Source organism: Plecotus auritus, assembly GCF_963455305.1.
Source record: "Plecotus auritus genome assembly, chromosome: 4".
Taxonomy (NCBI): domain Eukaryota; kingdom Metazoa; phylum Chordata; class Mammalia; order Chiroptera; family Vespertilionidae; genus Plecotus; species Plecotus auritus.
In genome coordinates this window covers 77,269,075-77,293,181 of record NC_137775.1, presented here as the reverse complement: position 1 = coordinate 77,293,181, position 24,107 = coordinate 77,269,075, and the positions used below count along the sequence as shown (strand labels likewise).

Genomic DNA, 24,107 nt, shown 5'->3' with positions numbered 1-24,107 from the left:
CAAATGAACAGTGTAGTTACAATCAAGAGTAGATTTACCAAGTTTACATTTTAACCCTTTAGAATACTTGAATACTTTTCTTGAACGACATTATTTAAACTCTTAGATTTCTAGTTTCTATGTCAATGGAGAGTTGTTTTTGAGAATGATATCATTTTTGTTTTCACAACTCTGCAACATCAGTTATAACTTTCCACTTCATGGAGTCCTCCCAGAGAATCTGGGCACATCTGCCCATCAGCTCTATTATAAAGTGTCAACTGTATTATGAGAAAACAGTTTCAACAACAATTTATGAGAGCAAACATAGAATCAAGTTATAGACTTCTTCACTAGTTTTTCTTCTCTCATTCTATGTTGGGAAATACATCTCTCACAAATATATTCTCCAATTTCTGCCAAATTATGTCCTTAAGTGAGTCCCAGACCTAAAATAAACTTTCTTATTTGCCTAAATCATTCTGCCCAGAACTGCCATATTAACATTTCCAAAATGATGCTTTATTCATTCTATGTGCAAATGGCCTCTCTACAAAATGAAAACCATCTCTCTTTATTTTATATACAAGGACCTCTATAATTTAATTGCTTTTTTTTTACTTTATCAGTTTTTCTCTACTAACCACCCAATGCTACATGACTCTTGAACATAATTCATACTTATCCACTTGGCTTCCCATCATCAGTTTAGCCACTTTATCATTATCTTCTCTAGTCCTGAATTTCTCTCTTCTTTTCAACCTATTCATATCAGCCACCCTTCCTTTCATGGACTTTACTTGGTTTCTCCAAATAGAAGTTATATTCATTAGCAAAATATACATAGGAATTTCCATCTAATATAGTGGTTGAAAATTGCAAGTGATTTTTAACTCCATCCTTGGGGGACAGTTGGCACTATCTGGAGATATCTTTGGTTGTCACAACTGGAAGGTGTTATTGGTATCCAGTGGGTGGATGCCAGGGATGCTTCAAAACATATCACAATAGACAAGCTAGGTCTCCACCACTGAGAATGACCTGATTCAAAATGGCAGCTGAAAAACCCTAACAATGCAATTTGACAGCTCTATTTCAAGCCTATAATTTTACTCATCTGTACTAGAAGACAAGCCTCTGGAAACCAGGACCACATTTTATGCACAATGTTATTTTCTCAAAAGTCTTGCACAATCTCTGGTATATGTGGACACTCAAAAATATTTTAAAATCTATATGATATGGAATACATTGATCACCTTTTATTAAAGAATAACATGCAAGGAGAAAATACTTACCAATCAAGTTTAATGTATACATTTTTTGAAGGCTTGGATAATTCAGCTGTCATTTGAGGATCTTTTAATGATGAAAGTCCATTAACATTATGCTGGTAAAGAGAAAATGTATGGGTCAATATATGTTTATTGTTGATAGTCCAAAAGAAAAAAAAAAGACAACACTCAAACTCAAACATATTACAAACTTCACTATATTTCCATAGTAGATGGAAAGTGTAGAGCCTGAAGTTTGCAGGGCTAGTGCATCTATCTTCAATAGCATTATCATCTACCTCTCCTATGGTAGAGTTGTTGTTGTTTTATACTACGCCACAAACAATCAATCTTTGCTTTATGAAGGCCTCTCAGCTGCTGCGTAGTGTACGTTGGTTAAATCAACTCCAATTTGTTTGTGTTCCTCTAAGTGTAGCATCAATAGCTTTTGGGCAAAATAAAACATTAAATTATCTTGCCAACTTGCTATAAATACTTGAAAATGATTGCTATTGGAATGCATAAACAGTTTTAAAATTTCCTTGTGTAAAAAACTGATGCATTTTTGCTGACTAATGGAATATCTATGTTTACATATGTCAAGAATCTCCAGTATTTGGAAAAATGAATGGAGCTAACGGCTCTCTGCTCTAGGGGACATGTTCAAGCTCTTTAGCCTGGCATTTAAGATTCTTCCTCCTCTGCTCCCTACCTGCCTGTGTCTAGCTCACAAATGTCCAGCTGCAGCTAAGTTTTTTTTCATTTATAATCCCTTGAATGTATCTTTTACTTCCTTCACCTCTAAGATTTATGTTCTTTTTCTTCTTTTTCAGGTTTTTCAATCATGGAATAAACTTTCTCTTTTTACTCTTCTTAAAACCCAACTGCCTCTAGACTTGGTCACTCTAAACCATCTATGTTACATGCCAACTTCTCTAAAAAGGTTCCCTTTATCTTCTAAACCATGCCTCTGCCTTTAGAACCATAGTATCTTATACCACTTAATTCTATGATATGTTGTCATTATATTTGTGCAGTATTATTTTTCCTTTTCCTCCAGATTGTAATGTCCTAATAGTAGAGGCCATGATTCACAGACATCTTTGAATCACTATCAGCAGCACTACACTATTCTATATATAACATAGCAATTGTTCATTATACAGTAGTTGAATAACGATTGAATGAATTATGGTTTTGCTTTAGAAGTAGGAAATAGTGTAGAAAAACTGGTTATAAAATATGAAATTAAATTTGTTTTCCAATAAATAAATGTGAAGAAAAAATTAAGGGAGAAGTGTTGAAGACATAATAAGCAAAAGTGATGTGTGGACCTTGTTAAGATACTGATTTGAACAAACTAATTGTAAAGGAACATCTTTAAAATATTTGGAGAACTGTGTATATGGAATGAGTAATAGATGATATTTAGGATCTATGACAAATGCATGCTCATTATGTAAAACATAGTTCTTATCAGTTAGAAATACATACTAAATTATTTACACATTAAATGTTTAATTTAAAATATCCCAATAAAAAAGTATGAGAGATAATAAAACAGTTGACAATGTTTGATGAAATATTGATAATTATGAAGTGGAGTTAAGGATACATAGTGTTCATTATATTATATCTCCCTACTTCAGTGTAAGTTTAAATATTTCCGTAAAATATATTAAGTGTTGTAGGAGAATAACCTTTTAATTACTCTCATAGTAGCAGAATAATCTTTCAGTCATTAAGATGTTACCCATAAGAGACTCCAGTAACTTGAATAAATTTTCATTTACAGCATTTAACCCAACACTTAGAACCAATTCAACATGTGAAAAGATTACAGTAGTTGCACAATGTCCTACTTCCTCGTATGACACAGAAGACTTTTTGATAGTGAGTCCTAATATTTATCCTTAAGGACTCCATTTTTATTATTCATGATGATTGTATAATAGTCACATAGTCAACCACTATCCCAAAATGACTTACTTATTCTGAGAATGACAAACAACCCTAAAAAAGCAAAGAATACTTTTTCCCCTCGTTTGCTGAACTGGATCCACTCATCATCAATGCCATGGAAGACAAATGCTGTGAATAAACTTTCCTTTAACAGATATACCAGGAATCAGGTAAGTTTTTATATAAGTCATAGAGTTGGCCAAGTGGAAAATGCTAAAGAGAGATGGCAGGGACAGAAAACAGTACACTAGACTTAACTATTGTCAAGTTTTTCGTGCTCATTCCTGTCCTTGCATCTTTGTTGACACTTTCCTAGACAAGGTCTTCTTTAGCATTTGTTCAGGAAAGGATTCAAAGCCTCTACCTTGATTAACTCCATTAGCATGCCCCAAATCACACCCGCTCCCCTGCAAAGAGTATAAAATCTGTTATATTCTTGTGCTTGATAAAGAAACACAACCTTGAAAGAAGTCCTCTATGCTACCAGCTTTCTACCACCAGTATGCCCTTTCTTCCATTGACAGGGATGCACCTCCGTTTTTCTGTGGGTTACATCAACAGCTTTCCTGTGGGTTTTTGCTTCTAATAATTTCCTCTCCAATACACACTATCAGGTGCTTCCAGATTAGGTTTCCTTAGATATGGCACTTATCATACCACTCCCATGTTCAAAACTCTCAGTGGCTCACCATTGCTTGCTTATACACATATATAAAAATGAAAGTCAACTTTTGCTCACTCAGCATTTCAGGCCTCACAAATCTGCTAGAGTCTAATTGTGACTTCTTTTAAGAACTGTGAACCAACAGAACCAATAGCTAGCCCTTCCCTGAAAATACTCTATACTTCTGGGCCTCAGTTCTTTGTCTTATTAGTGTTCCTATTATTTAAAGCAGTGGTCGGCAAACTCATTAGTCAACAGAGCGGCAAACCACGGCTCGTGAGACACATGTGGCTCGCAAGCCGCAGTTTGCCGACCACTACTTTAAAGCATCTCTTTCCATTCATTTCTAGTTGAGATTCCTTCCCCAAAGGCTCTCCTGTTCCCTGTCAGCATCGGCCTCTTACTCTGTAAGTTTCTACAGAGTTCTATCTTTGTTGGGAATTTTTTCTTCTCACTGTATAATAACATGGTATAAGCTTCATTTCTCCATTCAGTCATAAGCTTTTCAGAACACAACTTACCTATTTCATCTCTGTGTCCCTAATCTTTGACAGAGTGGTCTGTGCTTAGGACATGTTTAATAAATATTGCCTAAAAGGCTGGTGGAGGAATATTAAAAAAGTATATGCAAAGACAGTTATAAATCAAGGCAAAACAGTGCTTTCACAAATTTAAAACATGATGATGTTTAAATTCTAATTATCAAGTGCGTTGTCACCATTTAAATGGGGGCTGTGCCAGGCATTAGACCAAGTGCATTCTTTGCATTGTCATGTTTAATCTCAATTCAATAACTTTCTAGATAAGAAAACTGAAACTGAGACTTGGAGAGATTAGGTAACTTGTCTGTAAATGGTCTGATTCAAATCCAGGTTTGCCTGAAGTGAAACACAGTCACTTTTCTAATATTAAATGTTTCAGGGAAGCCCTAGGATTTAGCAAATATAACTCCAAGGATACCCAAGGGACAAAAAAGAAAAAGGCTCAAACAGAAGATAGCTCCCTTCCCCAGCCCCTACTTTGACAACAGAAGCTTCTTTTTTGTTTGTTTGTTTTTTTGCAGTGAAATTTATTTTTCATTTTAACCTGCAATGCAGGACACTCACTTTCTTATTTTCATTATTTATTTTATTAGTTATTATCTTATATCCAAGGGTTTCACATATTTAACTTGTTGAAGTTATATATCTATATCTATATCTATAGCCTCTCACTTAATGTAACAAGTTGCATTTTCTTCCCCAAAATAGGCATGACATCACCCTCATCCCTTTTTAAACAATGTAATTATATTCATATATATATATACACACACATACATATATACATATACACATATATGTATATATATATATACATATATATATATGTATATATATTAGAATCAATTTCTAAGTCTCACAAGAAAGTAAATTTCATTACTTGATAGTCTCAATTTCAACTTGTTCCATATAGTTTTGGTTCTTTCCAGAAATTCTTCAATTCTGAGATGAGAACATCATCGGGATACTTAAAATTTAATTCTTTAAAGCCAACTCCAAAAAGGAATTTAAAAAGTTATTTGGCTCCATGGAAGAGATCTCATTTTGAATATGTAAATTCTGGTGTTTATGTGTGTGTTTTCTGATATACATTCATATACACATAAATATATAATATATATCTTTACATATATATAATATTTTTTAAAAGTTCTTTAGTTACAGGTTATATCATTAACTACAATAGATCAGAAATTGCAAAAAAGATTGGAAAAAAACACATTTCTTCTGGGGATGAGGGAGAACGTTTTCATGAATAAATGTGGTATTTAAGTAGTCCATGGAGATTTGGTATTGGCAATAGATAACCTTATTAATATTCATGTCAGTATTTTCCAAAGCATTTCCTGGAATGCTGGCCCCATAAGATGCTACTGTATTTAGAAGGGGGGAGAGGAGAGATCTGTGGTCAAATTGTTGGGAAAACTACATTCCCTCTTGGGACATAAAGTATAACAGTATATTAAAGGTTCAGAAATATTTGACAAGAAAAAAGTGTTTAATTTTATGTTCCCAAATCTTGAAATAATGGATCACCCTTTCTTTATATAACCTTTGATAGCACCCCTAATTACCCAGATAAGTAGAACTGTGCTATTTAGGCTGATCATTGGGATGCAACCCTCATATTCCTTGCCATAACACACACATTTTGGTGCTTTGTACAGTTTCTTGTGTTTTTATTGAGTGTGACATTTACAAGTGTATGGTTATGGGAAGTTATTTAGTCTAAGCCTCAGTTTCCTTATTTGTAAAATAGGGATACCATAACACCTATTTAGGAGGTTGTTGAAAGGATTAAATGTGTCGGTCCATGCACAATGCTTCGAACCATGTCCAGTCACCTGATAATGGCATGACCTTGGATAATTCCTGCAGGCCAACTAGAAAACATTCATATTTCCACACAAAGGCAATCTGTCCTTTTGGTAGTTTCCAATTACAGGAATGTTATGTGAATGAGCACACAGTGCTGTAAACAGAGTTGTTTTTTTTTTCCCCCACAGTAAACTCTAAAATGTTCCCAGAGCACCAAATGCCTTAAAACGGGTGGTGTTGAGAGCCCTCCCAGATCCAGAGGAGTAGGAAGGGCCAGATCTGCACAGGATGTTTCTGTTCCTCAGGCAACAGCTACCTTTGTTCTGTGTTGCTTTTTGTGTGGTTTTAAAAAAATACACCAATTCCTTCTTATCTCTAGAGGATCATTTATTACATAAGAAAACAAACATTTATATGGGCATTACTTTTGTTATACAAATGTATAGGATAGTACTTGGGAATTACAGAGAGGTGCCACAGTACATAATATTGATCTGTCCATTATGAAGAAGATAATTCTTCTGATTTCTTTAACTTACAGAGTTGTAAAGAATATGGCTTTTGTCATTTGGCTTTTGAATATGGTCAGAAAAGTCTATGAGGCTCCTTGGCAACCATAATACCATTTTTACCTTCCAAAAAAACACACTTTGTTTATCTATACAACCAGAAAGATTTATCAGGTACTAGAGGCCCAGTGCACGGATTCTTGCACCAGTGGGGTCCCTTGGCCTGGCCTGCAGGATTGGGCTGAAACTGGATCTCCTACATCCCCCAAGGGGTCCTGGATTGCAAGAGGGCTCAGGCCAGGCTGAGGGATCCCATCGGTGCATGATCAGGGCCGGGGAGGGATGTGGGAGGTTGGCCAGCTGGGGAGGGGTCACGGGAGGGTTCCAGGACATGTCTGGCCTGTCTCCCTCAGTCCTGATCAGCTGGACCCCAGCAGTAAGCTAACCTACTGGTCAAAGCGTCTGCCCCTGGTGGTCAGTGCACATCATAGCGAGTGGTTGAGTGGCCTTAACATATCATTAGCATATGATGCTTTGATTGGTTGAATGGCCGACCGGTCAACCAGACACTTAGCATATTAGGCTTTTATTGTATAGGATTTGTACTCCTTTGTGTCTGACTTTTATCAAGAAATAAAGAACAAGTAGAAAATGAGTACTTAAATATATGGTATATATTTAAATGTGCAACTACTATTGTCTTTATAACCTCTACTGCTATAGATCTAATGATAAAATAAGATCACTGAGAAATGATTGTGAAAGCATTGTGTAAATAATAAGTTATTATAAATATATGTTTACTGATAGCAACAATAAATTGGTGTGTTAGATTTTTATAGTGAAATCTATAATTGTACTTGTTTATATCTCAAAGAGGGACCAACCTTAGTCAGTATTTTCACAAACAGAGATAAATAAATCAAAACATATGTTTATGTAAGTTAATATGTAATTATCTACAGTTATATAATCATAGATAATTATATAGGATAAATACAGAATTCTAAAACATTCATTAACAATTCCTCCCAGCCATAGAAATTAAATCAGTTTAGTTATTTGCTGTACACATACATTTAAAAAATCAATTGTAAGACACACATTACATTTTTAAATTTTAAAATCAGGATGCTTCTCATAATCAATAGCATAAAATTGTTTTGATTATTTACCTTTTATACTGAAAAAGCTTTTATTAATTATGTCTTACAATCAATTTTGTTTCATAATGAAGGAAGTAGAGGATATTGTACCACCACATGTCAGAAACGTTTTGTGGATATAAGTTTATATTACTCAATTAGCGTTCATGATCTTTTATGCTTTCCATTTGTTTTTTTTGTTTTTTTGCTATGAAGTATTTATGAATGCTTATTCTACCTTGGCAATTTTTAAAAAAATTATATTTTTATTGATTTCAGAGAGAGGGAGAGGAAAAAGAGAAACATCAATGATCAGAGAGAAACATCAATCGGTACATCCTGCATGCCCCCTACCAGGGATTCAGCCTGAAACCCAGGCACGTGCCTTGGTGGGGATAGGACCATGACCTCCTGTTTCATGGGTTGATGCTCAACCACTGAGCCACATCAGCCTGGCTCTACCTTAGTCATTAAATGCGGTGATGTAGAGGTCACAGACCTCCCCAATATTGGTTAATTTTTATTTTCAAAGGCCAAATTGTGAATGATGAACCTGTATCTTAGTGAAAAATATATGGAAGCAATGCTATAACACATCCATAATATTCTTGGACCAGCTTTGCTCCCTTAAATGATAATCAAAAACTGCACTGAAATCACAAAAAGGGGATCTAATTAAGAATAAAGAGCCGAAACCGGTTTGGCTCAGTGGATAGAGCGCCGGCCTGCGGACTGAAGGGTCCCGGGTTCGATTCCGGTCAAGGGCATGTACCTTGGTTGCGGGCACATCCCCAGTGGGAGGTGTGCAGGAGGCAGCTGATCGATGTTTCTCTCCCATCGATGTTTCTAGCTCTCTATCCTTCTCCCTTCCTCTCTGTAAAATATCAATAAAATATATTTTAAAAAAAGAAGAAGAATAAAGAATTGTCTCAGATCTTATATAACTTGATCTAAAATACAATTTTTTATTTATTTTAAAAATTTTTAAAGGTTCAGTACCAAATTAATATAATGTTATGCCACCTTAGAAGTTTGTATGGAATTAGCTACCTTTCTAATTACTTGAAATATTTTCACATTATTTCATTATCTCTGCATATGTAACTCCATTGCCCTAATGTCTTTATTTAGGGTGGGGGTAGAATCTAACTTCAGATTGAGAAAGGGAAATGGATAGTAGTACCATCATCATGAAATCATGGTGAACTAATGTTCCCCAGCCTCTTGAAGACTTCCATCACCACATTAGCAGCCCATTCTAACAGTCAGATGATGTGATTCATTCATTTGTTTAGTCAAATTCTGAGCATTTTTGTTTAGCAATCCTTATGGTGGATACCTGGAATTTAGAGATGAACACACGTTTTGTCTTTGAGGAGAGCCTCATGTGTAGACTGACAAATAACTAGGTACTTCCTATAATATGTGGTAGAACAATAACATAGGAAAAACCAGGAGCAGAGAGAAGGGCAGTCATTCTGACACTGCATGGCTTAGTAGAGAAGGAGATAGGGTTTTGTCCCAAAGGAACCAGTGTCTGGCCTGCGTCATAGACTATGAGGAGAAATTAACCAAGTGGCTATAGTTGTATGTTTTTTCTCTTTACTAGAGCTCACATTTTGGGAAAGTTCAGATTTAGTCCTGGGCCCTCTTGCTTTCTTTCTGTACTCTTCTCCTGAAATAATATCATTGATTCTCATGGCCTTAAGGCCATCTCTGTACTAAGTATTTCCCTCTAGTCATCTGAAGTCAGATCTTTGAGCTTCTGTAGAGGGTTAAAGAGATTTTGCAGCTGATCAAGGAAAAAAATTGACCACAAGATGGCAGTAGCACACACAAATTTTATTGGGAGCTGCTTTTACAATTCACTGGGGGAAAGTCCCTCAGAGAGGAGTCTCTTCAGGGACAAAGGCTCAGGGCAGCTATGCAGAAATGGAGGAGGACAAGGGGATTCCTGGGAGAGGGTGGTTGGAGAAGGGACTTCTGAAAGTGGGCAAAGTCACCAAGCTGCATGGCGGACAGTCTCTGGGTCAGAGAGCTCTGAAGGGCAGCAGTGGCTTGGGGTCTTTATGGCCTGGGTTTAGCTATTGCTATCAGATGTGGGGTGAGATTTTGCAGAGGTATGCAAAACAGGCAGGTGCTAAATGGCTAAAAAATCTGCTTGTTTGGCCTCTTTAAAACATAAAATTTGATTTTTTTCCTCCTGGCTCGTTTAAAAAATTGATTTTTTTCCTCCTGGCTCGTTTAAAAATTTGATTTTTTTCCTCCTGGCTCGTTTTTGAACTAATGGGTGGCAGCCTCCAATGAAGAAATACAAGACCTAGGGGCCAATATATGCAAGCCATCTTTGGCTAGTTTACATAACAGGTTCACAGCAGTATCGAAAGCTTATTTAACATCTCCATTGGGGCGTCGCATAAGTTTCATGAAATTAACCTGATCAAGACAGAACTCCTGGTACTTCTCCAGTTTTTCCTTCTCAGTAAATGGAACCATCATCTAATATTTGAGGCAGAAACTTAAAGTCATACATGATTTCTACCTTTTCAATTTAATTCATCAAATTTTGTCATTTCCACATCCTAGTCATCTCTCATATCTAGTTCTCTGCATCCCCATTGCCAACACCTAAGATTAAGCCACAAATCTCTCTTGCTTGGATTACTTTAATATCCAGCTAGGTTGTCTTCTTACTTTGCTCATATTCCCTTTTCATAAATTCCTCAAGAGTTTCTTGTGTTGCTTCCTCAGAGAGGCCTTCTGTAATTGGCCTAAGATAGCCCCCACCCTCCCTACTACCCATTCTCATTAGTCTATCTCAAGTTCTCCATTTATTTCTAGCATAACGACGATCTCAATATGTAATTGAAATATTATGTGTTTTGTTCATTGCTTCAAGCTTCCTCTAGATGCTAGGCTTCATGAAAACAGAGACTTTGCTTTGTTCATTTCCTTTTTTGTTTGTTTTATTACTTATTTTTGACTTAGTTTTTAGTGCAATGCCTGACACATAAGAAACTAATGGATATTTGTCAAATACATATATATGTTAATAAAGAACAAATAAGCAGGGGAGGGTGTAGTCAGATGGGAAAGTTTCTTCTTCTTTTTTTAAGTGTTAAATGTGTTATTGCATTACGGTATACAGTTTAACAATATGGAAAATTTTTAATGCCTTTTTTGATGAGGTAAAGGAATTCAAACAACTCGGGGGACTATGAATAGCCTTTGAATGAACAGGTTTCAATATCATTAAATTAAATTACTTCTGGTTCCTTTACAAGACTGGGGATTATTAAAAAGTTGATTGTAATCGGCTGTTTTCCAAATTTTTTAGATGAATAAAGAGGAAATAAGAGTAATCATCATCATTAGGTATTTAAAAAGTACACAAAGGAATATATTCTACCAGGAGTAAGTAAGAAAGAAAACCTGCTTACCAAGAGGCCATAAAAATCTTAGAATTCTGACCTTCAATCATACCTTTTCACATTGATGGTGCATCTACTGCTATATATTTTTTCTTGCTTCCTATTACTTATGTATTCATTGTCTCTCTGTTTTTTCCCCCTTTCTTGTGCTTAATGGGAATGCATCTATTCCATATTAGAAGTAAACCTGCCTTAATTAGGAGATGGCGGCAAAAATAGTGACATAAAGAATAAGAACATGATTACTGAACATTTACTGAATATCTACTGTGTGCCAGGCATTATTCTAAGGGCTTTGCATGTTCAAACTTATTTAACCCCATAAGAAGTCCTATGAGTCAGGTATTACTATCTCCAATTTACAAAGGAGTTAACAGAAACAAAGCAAGTTTCCATAACTTGCCTACCATCTCCCAGAGAGAGGAGTGAGGATTTGAAACCAGTTTGTCCTCACAGTCCCTGTTGTCAGCCACCATCCTCTACTCTGCTTCCTCCTATAGTTATGCCACACTCTTTCTTTTTAGTGATCAGAATTGTTATGTAGGAGAAAGGAGTGCACATGCTACAGGTATATTCTAAAGATACCGGGGTTGTGCTCATAGAGAAGAAAAAGAAGTTTGTAACAGTAAATGTAGGGATGCCTTATTTTTTTAAAATCATTAACTTTTTTGCTAAAATATTTGTAGCCTTTATAAGTGGGTAGCACCAACAGTGGATAGCAGAGACTTTCTTGTCTTCCTCTTTTCCCTCTCAATAAAAACAAACTGAGAAGTCTTAGCCTCTTGTGGGAGGAGACACTATCAAACCATGACATTGTAGAGAGTAGCACCTTGGCTCCTTTCTTTTTCTATTCTTCTACTCCTCTTTTCATTTTTTTTTTTTTACAGTTAAGACTTAAGACGTGATATGACTAAGACTGGAAAGAATTCTCTGCTCTTACAGCTTCATTCATTCACATTATTTATTCTACAAATATTTCTGATAACCCACCATGTGCCAGGCTCTGTGTTAGGCTTGGGTGTCATGTGGTGAAGCAAGTTATTGTGAAGGAAATATGTGGATGGAAAGAGAAAATTAAAGCATAAAACACACACATACGTACCCTCACACATATGGGTGTCTTCTGTATGTATTACCTATACACATATGTGCATATACTTTATATCTACTATATATTTCACTTATTTGTATAAATTTAATATCTTTATTTATGTGTTTATTCTGCATATACTTGATATATAACTATACCTGTTTATATATGTATAAATATATGTATATATGCATAAATACATTTAACTTCTTTATTTATATGCTTATTCTACATATACTTTATGTATATATGTATGTATGTATGTAAATGTATATAGTTGTGAATTATCTTGAGTGCTATGAGAAAAATGAATAGGTCTAGTAACAAAGAACCAATTATCAAAGGGGGGGATTACTAGAAGGGCCATTGTGAGTCCCCGAGAGAGGTGGCTTAGGGATATTCCTGGCATTAGAGAAAAGTGGTAAAAGGGTCTTAAAGTCCTGGACTGCCCAGCCAGGCCCATGGACTCTGGACTAGAATAAAGGAAGCACCCAGAGCCGTGTCCTGTGTGATTGACCTAACACCCAAGGGTCTAGCTGCAGAGTGAACGCAGCAATGTGTTCATTTGACAAGGACTAAAAATACTGGCATAGATATTGGTAAAATCTAGAAGATACTTAGTTCACAAGTGATGTGAACATTCTGTGAGGAGATAGAAAAAGTACTTCTGACCACAAAGCTATGAGTTTAATTTGGGTAGAATAAACAGATGCATGAGAAATGACACTGGAGGCAATGGACCAAAATGTACAAAGAGAGCCATTATCTATGGAATAAAAGAGCATGATTGAGCTCATCCTTTCCAAGGGAAATGAGTTAGAGACATGGAATTTATTTAATTGATTGTGGAAGCAGTGGAAATATAGTCAGATGGACACTGAAAATAAGGGTTCAAATTTAGGAAGACAAACACAGAAAGAGGATGCAACTACAATGAAGGAGAACATAAACAAGAAAATGAATTCAGAATCTTTGTCCTAAATGTGCTAAGGTGCTACCTCTTGTATGCCTAGTTTCCTATTTATCAATGTTGGTCAACAAAACACAGGAACTTCTATATGTGGGGCACAAACACTGGGCATTTTGTGAAATAGCCAGTGTCTGCTATATGTTTGCTGGCAAAAAATGTTCCTAGTGCAAAAAAACAAACCAATCGAAATTTTTCATTCTGTGATTCGAAATACTAAATTTGGCCAGCATGAGAGGCCTTGGAACTGTCAGAATATTTTTCAGAAATAGTACAACAAATATATTTTGAATGATTCCTAAGTGCCTGGAAAGTTACAGAGCACTGGACTGCAGAGATGAAACATAGTCTTCATAGTCCTTTCATTTTGGAGCATAAAAGCTAATACGAGACAGAGACATAGTGTATTTCAGACAATGCAGTACGTGGGCATGGACACGGACAAGTGGAGTCGCCCACACAATGAGTACGGAAGTTCAGATAACACTCCTGGAAATGTGGTTATTTGGTGGAGAATTCATAACACTACAAAAGAAAAGAGAAGAAAAAAATATCATTTCAAAAAGGGGAGAAGCATTGGGCAATGCAATAGGATGGGGAGTGTGCAAAAAGGTGAACATCTTCACAAAATATTCTTTTTAGAAACTCCTCATCAATTTACGTTTCAGTGTTCAAATTCCAAAATAAGTTTAATGAAAGCATGGGATGCACATCCCTAGTTTGACACTTTGGCATTAAGAATATATTCTGAGAATTAATTTAAACTCCCTAAAGCCATATTAAAATTTGGAGTTTTTTCGGGGCCCAAATGTCTTTCCTTGGGAAGAAAGCAGCAGGAATAGAATTTTAGAATGCTAGCAGCTCACAGATCCATTTCCCACCCTGTCAGTCATCCCTGTGGAAATAAGCTGGGAACCCTGTCATCCTTTGTGACTTTCTAGGAAGGATACTACCATTTGGTAGCAGAATCACTCATAAATCAGCTCCCTTTGGTGAATTTGGGGAGTGTGGCTTGAAGAAGGGGGATAGGCTGGACTAACATTCAAGTGTAATGGCTGAGTGTCTTGTTAGCAGAAATGAAGAAAAATAATTTTTCTCTGCTTCCATCTCAGGAACATGGCACAGAGCAGGCTTAAGGTAGAATCTTCATTTAACTAAAGGAGAAGGGCTGCAAAGAGAACAGTGACTGTGGGAGTTCATATTCTAGATGGTCCTCTGAGATCTTTGGGATGAACACAGAGTAACTGCACTTCCAAAAGTGTACTTTGCCCAAGAATTCAGTTGAGCAGGAGGAGCTTGATACCTTGGGTCAGTCAGGGTCCAATCAAGGAAAATAGGATTCTCCTGGAATATATAAATGCCAGACTCTTATGCAGGGGATTGATGAAAGCCTGAAACAGGTAATGAAAGAGACAGAAGCAGCCAATCAGAGATAAGTGAGGCCAATAGATTTAGCAAGAGGAAAAAGTCATAACCAACCCCAGGCTGGAAGGACAAAGGATGAGGGCGGAGGGACTTGGGTTACTTGGTGAGAACCGGAACCATGGCAGGCTTCAGTGCTGCCTAGGAAGGTGCAGGAGGCAAATGAATGTCCAGAGAAATGCCCTGGCTTTTCCCTTTTTCCCAAGTTCAAGTCTTCTGCCATTGCCCCCACCCCCAAGTCCCCATTGGCAGAAGCCAACTCTGAGCCAACTGAGACAATACGCTAGGAAGGGAAGCCTTGGGCTCAGACCTCCATCCTGTGCATGGAGCCCCGGGGGCCACAAGGAATGGATCCGAGGGCAGACTGGCCCAAGCCCAACTAGGAGAGTTAGGTTCTGGAACTCCCAGGACTATTTTGCTGAAAAAAGGAAGCCTGCATTCCAGAGACTGGGTTCTCAGAAGGTTGAGTCTAAGAAAAATAATATTTTTAAACATGTTTTCTCACTTTCTGGGCTTTGCTTGACCAGGTCATGGTAAAATGGGAACATCTACACGCATACCCTCAAAATTAGTTTTAATTTGGTGAGAAACACTCATCAGAAACAACAATCTGATTTTTGTCTCTAAAAGAAATTGCATTTTAAGATCCTATTTTGTAAAACTTCGCCGACATGTAAGATTTTCTGTTTGTTGTGCTAGCACATTCTACAAATCAGAAAATCCTTGACTTATCAAACAAAGGCTTATTTGCCTAAATTACCATGCAGGCCTAACATGAAGAAATGGGTTTGTTTTGAGTCTTTGTACATTTAGTGACCTGCGGTATTGTGATAAATGCCATTGCCTAAAACTATTCAGTAGGAAGCTTGGGCACCATCTGTGTTTGTTTCTGTAGGAGCAGTAACTGCCTAGAGAAAAATCTGATGCTCATTTCAAAGATGCAGTATAAACAAAATTCAAGATGATGCTTTAACATAATTATTCCACCTTTCATTTACATAGTACTTTATGCATCTCAAAGTGATCTGATGTGCTTCCATTTAACAGTTCTTCACAGAACTTGTGGAAGTTGGGTATGGGCTTTGGAAAGATATAAAAGCTCAACAAGGAACAAAAACTGAAATTAGGAGTCTTTTAGGAGAACACTAAGAAACCATGTAGTCTCATCTCCCATTGATATTAATAGAAAAGACTTATTGAGTACCTTCTTTGTGCCAGGCACTTTTTAAAGTACATCATATATGTTAACTCATTTAATCATCAGAACAATTCTATGAAGTAGGTATTATTATGTTATCATTTTAAGGATAGAGAGACTGAGGCAAAGGGAGGTTAAGTCACAATAAGATATGAGCCTTAACAATCTAACAAAATACTGTCTCAAGCAGTGTCTTCTTTAAATATGTACTCAGAAAGCAAAGCAACAAACTTAATCACAGAGACATATATTTTATATTGAGTGTCTTCTAACATGTGCATGTAACTCAGTGGTGTGCTGGTAAACTGGCTCACTGGCTCTCGAAAAATAAATAAATAAACCCTGACTGTTTGTGCCAATTTACATATTGGAATCCTAATCTAATGCCCAATGGGATGGTGTTAGATGAGGGAGCCTTTGGGAAGTGACTATGTTATGAAGGTGGTGTCCTCTTGAATGGGGTTCATGTTCTATTAAAAGAGATCCCACTGAGTCCCTAGCTACTTCAGCCATATGAGGATACAAGGAGAAGTCTGCAGCCTGGAAAAAGGCCCTCATTTGACCATGCTGGCAGCCTGATCTCAAACTTCCAGACTCCAGACTGTGAGAAATAAATGTATGTTGTTTATAAGATACCCAGCCTGTGGCATCCTATATAATAAATAGCTAATGTACTAATCAGACCAGATGGCAGAATGACCTTCTTGAACGACCTTCTGGAATGACCAGTGGGTGGGGGTGGGGCCACAAGGCAACGGGGGCTGTGGGGACCTACTCTTGCATGAATTTTGTGCATCGGGCCTCTAGTTTTTGTTTTGTTTTGTTTTGTTTTTGGGCCTCTAGTTTTGTTATAACACTTCAGACAGACTAAGACAAAGCATTTGCCAATTTCCATGATATAAGTACTCCCAGCAGCATCCACTTCAAGTGAAGCCACTGAATGCCTAGTTGAGAAGAAATGTGCATGTCTGCATCTAGTGATCTAGTGAGCTTGTGGCTCCAGCACACCCCAGGCTGATTTAATTACTATTGTACTCAAGGTGACGTGTATGCCATGGAGGTGATGATCTGCCCTTGAAATGTTCTTCAAATGTGAATTCATTTTATGTTCGGCTGTTTTATAAAACTCAATGTGAATTAAACTGTTTTAGATATGTTCATGTATAATCACTGCTTATAAAGAATAGTGTAATCATGTCTATTTTCGGTATGTTTTTACTGAGGATAATCAGGCTTGTCTGGAATGAGGTAATCACACAACAGCTGGGGAGGGAGAGGGGAGGCTGAAAAAGTGTAACCATTTATATGATGGCCAGTAGATACATGCCTTGATCTAGGTACCAGACATTTTCCAAACCATAGTTCCTTAGGTCATTTTGCAGCCCATAGGGTTACTAAGATTGCAGTTAGCAATTTGGAAGGCTTGGGTTTTGATCTAAGTAAGAATTCCATGTGTCTCCTACAGAGTATGGTCACCTCAAGAGTTCATTCATTAGTCCTTTAGGGAGGAGTGGCCACTTGTGTAAACCTCACTAGCCAAACAGTGTCAACCAAACCAGACACAATGGGGAAAGCCAACGAGGACTTCCCTTCAGTGGCACCAAGGCTGAGCTCAGGCATCCAGTACTCTGGCAGTGGCTTTTGCCCAAGCTCCCTCTTATATATCCTCCCTGTTCTTTCTCTACTATCAACAGAGTATTTTTCTTTATTCTTAAAGCTGCATCACCACTAAAAACGCTTTGCAAACACATGTCCACAGTCACTCACTATAGGATGCCTTCCACTTGCCCCTTTATCCTCCAAAACACACAGATGAATAGTACAATAAAAGCTTTCTGTCATCAGCTCACCATACTCTTTTTTCCATCTGTGTTTTGTTTCCTTCCATTCTTTGTTCTCCCTATCTTTCCTTCTTCCTCAAAAACCTGTTTTGAAAAGTATTATGAAATCCCACTGGGGGGAATATGAATATCTCCTGACATTTCTTCTACAACATAAAAAAAAAAAGTTAGGGAAGTTTGGCTTGGTTGGGGCCGGGTAGAGGTAATACAGTAAGACAAAGTTTTTGGTGATCTTTTTGACAGTCATGCCTTTAAAAATCCCTATTAACAACAAACCATACAAAGACAAACAATCCCATTCCACAAAAAAGCATGTCAGCAGACCGAACCTGGGAAAGTGTGGGAAGCCTTGTTCCTCCCATTGACAGGTTGAGGGCTATGTGCTCCTCCCTCTGGAAAGCCTGGCCTGAGAAGAGGGATTTGCCAACTGTTCTGGGCATAAACATGGATGAAGAAGGCCCCTTGCAACTCCTTTGCCTTTTCCACATTTCTTCTTTCTCTTCAGTCTTTTATTTCTCTTTATTTCATTATTTCCCCCCCCCATCACCATTCTATCTCCATCCACTCTCTTTCCCCCTTCAGTCTTTTTATAGAGAAAGAAAACATCTCAAAGCTAACTCTAATGAGCTAAAAGTATTAAAAGTCTTTGCCAGCTCATGGGTCCTGAATCAAGAAACAAACAGAACCAAACCTTCTGAGACAAAATACTTTATCCTTCACATCGAGAGCATTGAAATCCGCCCCACAACAAGGCTGAATGAATAAACCAAACGTACCTTTTATTCAACCAACAAAAATATATTTTGTATATTCTAGTTTCTAAGCTTAAGATCTAAGAATCCAAATTTGAATAAAACACAGATTCTACCTACCCTTTGGCAGTTTTCAGTCTTAATTTACTAATCACAATTTATTAATTGTGATTAAATTTCTTTATTTCAGATATAATGTTAATAATACTATACAAGCTTTCAAGCAAGACTTTAAACCTGAGTTGCATGTAACCATGTTGTAGATATATTACCAGATAATAAAACATTTCCAGGTATTTATTGTTGTAAGTTTTATTATCTATATAAGCCAATTAGAAACCTGAAATGCAGAAAAAGCAACCTCAAAGGCAAGATTTAATTTTGAGCTAAATAAAGAAAAGAAGAAAAAGTTCTGTTTCACCTACCTCTTGTCCATATCTGACCTTTCACTGAAATCGCATCTCTTCTATAAGCCCTTTTAAAATTTCAGCCTAAATGGACCTCTTCTTTTTTAATATGCATAATTAACATGTTATAACGCTCCACCTATATTTTAATCCAATGGTTGTTATTCATGGTGCACTTCAGAATCAACTGTGGAGTTTAGAAAATACACAGTTTCAGGCTCCAACATCACAAACTTATTCAGTCAAGGCAGGAACAGTCTAGCATCTGTATTTTTAAAACACAACACACATAACACACTCCCAGTTAAGAACAACTGTTCAAATTACACTAGACAATTTGGCATCTTATAATGACACATAATATATTTGTGCATTTATATGATCATATCCCCAAGTGAACTGTAATTGTCTTTTGGGTAAGGCACAAATGTATTTCCTTGGTTCTCTGCAGCACATAGAACTTATTCTGCACTAGTAAGAATTTCCACACTTCTTGTATGAAAAAATAACAAAGAATTTTCTTTCAATGACATCTGTATAACACTATCATATCTGTTTTTCTATTCATATTCTTTAAATAGTGGTAGAACAAATTTGATCATGAACAAACATCATGTATTCATGTTTATTTAATACTGCTTTTCAGAAAGTTTCCTCGCAATTCCTAGAGAGTTTCAGAGAAGGATGCTCTTTTTAGTACAGTGCAGTGAAACTTACCTTGGTTCAAATCCAAATTCTCTTCTCATTTGTCCTACAGTGAGGAGAAAAACAAAAGATAAAAGTTGTAAAGTGCACGCCATTAGTAAACTCAATGCATTGCACGATAGCTAATAGAATATGAGGCGTTAGGGAAGTCTCTTTGCCCCTGAGAACTTCCTCAGCATCAGCTTTCGTGACTGACATCCTGATAACAGGTACTCCAGAGATGTCTCATCTAGTCATAGAACATCAGGTGGAGAGGCCTGCTGAAATAACTAATCCACAGTGTTCATTTTTAACCGCTGAACCAATTTAGGGCTAATAGCTAAAGCAATTTATACACTTTTTTTTTTTTCTGCCAAAAGCTTTATTGTTTCATTTGGTTCAATGCATGGGAAAGGGCTTCCGGGTGGTTAAATGAATGGCTAGTAGTTTTGGGGAGGGGCTCAGGTAAAAGCCAGACACCAGGGGAATGCAGCGGGACCCCCAAAGGCCTGTGGGCTCCAAAAGCTCCTAGTGGAGCTTGAGGGTGAGCGTTTCGAAGAGATACTCGCCCAGCCCAGCCTGGGGGTTGGCCAGCCTGCGGGATGAGCCAGGTGTCGCCCATCTTCTTGATGAGTTTCACCTCCTCACCCAGGAAGTGGTTCTCCCGGAAGTCAGAGCTGAGGCCTGAGCGGGTGGAACCCAGGGCCTGCAGCCCCAGAAGGGCCTGGCTCAGGCTCCTCTCCAGGGCCAGGGCGGCTGCCATCACGTCCTGGGTTTTGCCCACTCATCTCGGGAGGCTTCAGCACGTCCTGGAGGAGAATGCGGCCACCGCGCTGGTTTTGCAACTTTAAGAGACGCTCAGCGCCCTCGGCTTCTTCTCTGCCAACTCGAGGAAGAGGCCCAGGCCCTTGGAGGAGCCATGTCGTCATGGTCAAAACTGAAGTTCAGAGGGAGGTAGGTGTCGGGCCCACACAGGCAGTCGGCCAGGCGGTTGACCGCAGCCTCCACCTCGGTGCGGTAATTCTGATGAATTTGGGAGCTCATGGTTGTTTGGCAATAAGGAGTTAAGGCAGAAAAAAACCCGGTGTGTTAGCTGGTCTCGGAGGTGGTTCTGAAGGTGGTGACTGGATAAGATGCAGGAGAGTGGCTGGAGGCTGGAAGAAGGGGTGTCCCTGGGTCTGTTCCGTCCAAACACAGTGTTGAAGCAAGAGACAGATCTGGGACCACAGGGCACTCCAATTTATACACTTTTGGGGGGTTCAAGTGTTCTTCCTTGCAGAACTGTTTTAAGGGTCAGTGAGAGAACACAGGGAACCCAAATACAGTGCCTGGCATAAACTAGTCACTTAAATCATTGTTATCATTAAAGTAGTAGTAGTAATAGCAGTAAAAATGTCAGTTGACTTCTAGTTTAGTTAGGTGCTCTTTGCTTGCCTCTTAAAATGCACAGTACTTATTAAATATAGCTATAATAACGAGGAGGAATAACAAAGTCAATGTCGTGTTGGTCGGTGTAGCTCAGTTGGTTGGAGTGTAATCCCATACACCCAAAGTTTGCAGGTTCGATTCTGGATCAGGGCGCTTACCTAGGTTTCAGGTTTGATCCCTGACCAAGGAGTGCATGGAAAGGCAACTGATCAGTGTTTCTCACAACGATGTTTCTCTCTCTCTCTGCCTCCCCCCCTCCCCCTTTCCCTTTTTCTGGTATCCGTAAACATGTCCTCAGGTGAGGATTAGAAAAAGTAAAGAACAACAATACCCAGTTACTGTTGACCAGAAAACAGGAAGGCAGTATATCACTTCAGGCATATGTTGTTATGGAGTCAGACCTTCATCTGGATTCAGATTTTCTCATTATGAGAGTAGCACAAGTGCTCTCTATCTCTTTGTTTCTTTAACTGTAAAATGGGGAGAATAAAATACCTCTCTAATTGGGTTATTGTGAAGAAGCCATTATACATGAAAGCATTTCAAAATCTCTGACGAAGAGCAAGCTTCCCATAAAGGTTATTTTATTATTATTAACACTTCATTATTATTTATAGATACGGTTACCATAATTTGTCATGCATACTGGGGACACATCCGAGAGTGAATGGTGGTGCTATTAATAACTGTGCTGGGACAGCAGGCATAATAAACCAGAATGCATGGTCACCTTATCTGCAATATATTTTCTAGCTGAAAGCAAGTTCCCAAGGGAGTATTATATTGTGCACTGGAATGTACATGGAACTTTTTGGAAAGATGTTATGTATGGGTCAGATTCAACATGGGCAGAAAAGCATGGTGCGCCTTCATCAAAACTCCTCTGGGATAAAATAGACGGAGGCCTGGTGTCTCTCTGGTATTCACACCTTAGCTGAAGTCTCTCCCAAGTTCTCTCTGAAAATAAGGTCCTGGGGAATGAGCTTCCATTCAACATTTTTAAATTTTATTTTAAGTATTTTCAAGAGAAGCTTTCTGATATATCTCACACAGTTCCCTGCCTCATTAAACAAACATATACATTGTAATTTATACTCTCTAAGTCCTTTTAAAATAAAAGTGTGTATAAAGAAGAAAACAGAAACTTCTCTTCTGAACCACGTCTACCCCTGACCACTCAGCCAACCATACATTTATCCCTCCTTTTGTTTTAGAACAAATTAGAATTTTAGGAGGGAACAAATATTCACGGTCCTAGGCTGGCCCATTCTGCTCCATTCCACCCCATTTCATTCTACAAACAGTTATTGGAAGCCTGCTATTCATCAGTGCTCTCGCTGACAAAACTGAACTTTCCCTCTAATACACAGAGGTGATATTAGGAAGGACAATGACAATAACTCTTCAGACCAGGGCTCCAGAAAGATCCGTTCAGGTATGGCAGGTGACATTTACTCCCTTCAGGAACACCATGTCCCCTGCTTATCAGGAATCATGTGAATATTTATCACATTCTCTCAACTACATATATATTTTTATTCATTGATTTTAGTTTCAGTTTTTACTCTGTAATACAAACATGCATAACCTTAAGTTCTGGTGCTATAAGACATACAAAACCATGTGCATTTGAAAATCAATGCATTATTGCTATGCTGCTACAGTGTATAATTAAACGAAAAGTCTCTCACATATCTGACGTTAATTTCATGTCCTCTTTGCTTTCCATCAGATGCAAAGAGCTGCTTAATCCATTTAAGCATTTCTTTTCAGGCCCCTAATGAAGCATTCTGTTCCTGTCTTGTAAGTCAAGTGCATACATGACATCACAAATGGCTTATATTCCACAAGGGCACTCACCTCCATGGTTAAAATCTTGGACCCTCCAAACAGTCAGTGTCCAATTTATTCCAGCGTTTAGTTTTTCTATCACACATCTTCACCTATAGTCCCAGATGAGCAGAACAACTGTAAAGCATTATGCAATTACACATATAGGCATCTATAAGGCATTCCCATAAGGGATATCAATTCGGCTCATGGCAAATTTAACCACAGGAGCAGCTGTCAAATATACTCAAAACAAAATAAATTATCCATCCAACCTCTTGTACTTAAGTGCTTTTTATATTCTGTGTTTTAGAAAAACAGTTTAGCTTTAAGCAGCATTCAAGCTAGGATCAGGCTCTCCTGAGGAAGTTTTTTATGAGATTGAATGAAGATAATGACAACCATTAGTCATCGCATTAGCATGAGGCATGAGGCACACTACAATATTTATAAGCAGCTAAGCCATGACAGTAAAATTATGACATCCTATAACGCGGGCTGGCTTTTGACTGCAGCTTACTGCTATTTGGTAAAGTGGAACTGGTCTACGTCTGGTAGTAGTATATTTAATGGCATGCTCATCATAAGACCTAATTGTTTTCCACCACAGGGTACGAAGCTTTATGTCCTCTATCAACCAAAAACAAATAGTCATACTGCTTAATGGCTATTCAATTAATGTTTATGTGCTACTTTTACACCCTGAATTATTTGATGAATAAACTCTAAGAAGCTATTTGAGAACTAAGTTTCACGGAACTTCTACTCTCATTAAAAATCCCCAGGTTTTTAAAGTATCTCAAACTGTCAGCTAGGGCAGTGGTCGGCAAACTCTTTAGTCAGCAGAGCCAAATATCAACAGTACAACGATTGAAATTTCTTTTGAGAGCCAAATTTCTTAAACTTCTTCTAACGCCACTTCTTCAAAATAGACTCGCCCAGGCCGTGGTATTTTGTGGAAGAGCCACACTCAAGGGGCCAAAGAGCCGCATGTGGCTCGCGAGCCGCAGTTTGCCAACCACGGAGCTAGGGAATACAGACCAGACATTAGTATTTAAAAATCTTCTATACTCCCATAAAAATGACAAAAAAAAAATCAAACATTGGAAGGAAATGATCGATGTAGGTTGAGCCTTGCTGCATTCAAATTGAAGATCAAAACAG

General features: G+C 37.8%; 1 long non-coding RNA gene across 2 annotated transcripts in view; it reads right to left on the bottom strand.

Annotated features, from left to right (window-relative positions):
• The window catches only part of LOC308246371, a 28,088-nt gene extending 4,968 nt beyond the window's left edge, over window positions 1-23,120 (bottom strand). Inside the window, exons 1-5 of one of the 2 annotated variants that reach the window (XR_013960406.1) lie at window positions 22,974-23,120; window positions 21,445-21,583; window positions 19,719-19,752; window positions 19,020-19,188; window positions 1,278-1,369 (exon numbers count right to left, since the gene is read on the bottom strand). This is a non-coding gene — a long non-coding RNA (uncharacterized lncRNA). The remainder of the gene's footprint in view (window positions 1-1,277; window positions 1,370-19,019; window positions 19,189-19,718; window positions 19,753-21,444; window positions 21,584-22,973) is intronic. The other variant, XR_013960407.1, reaches the window with a different exon arrangement.
• Window positions 23,121-24,107: the final 987 nt, after the last annotated feature.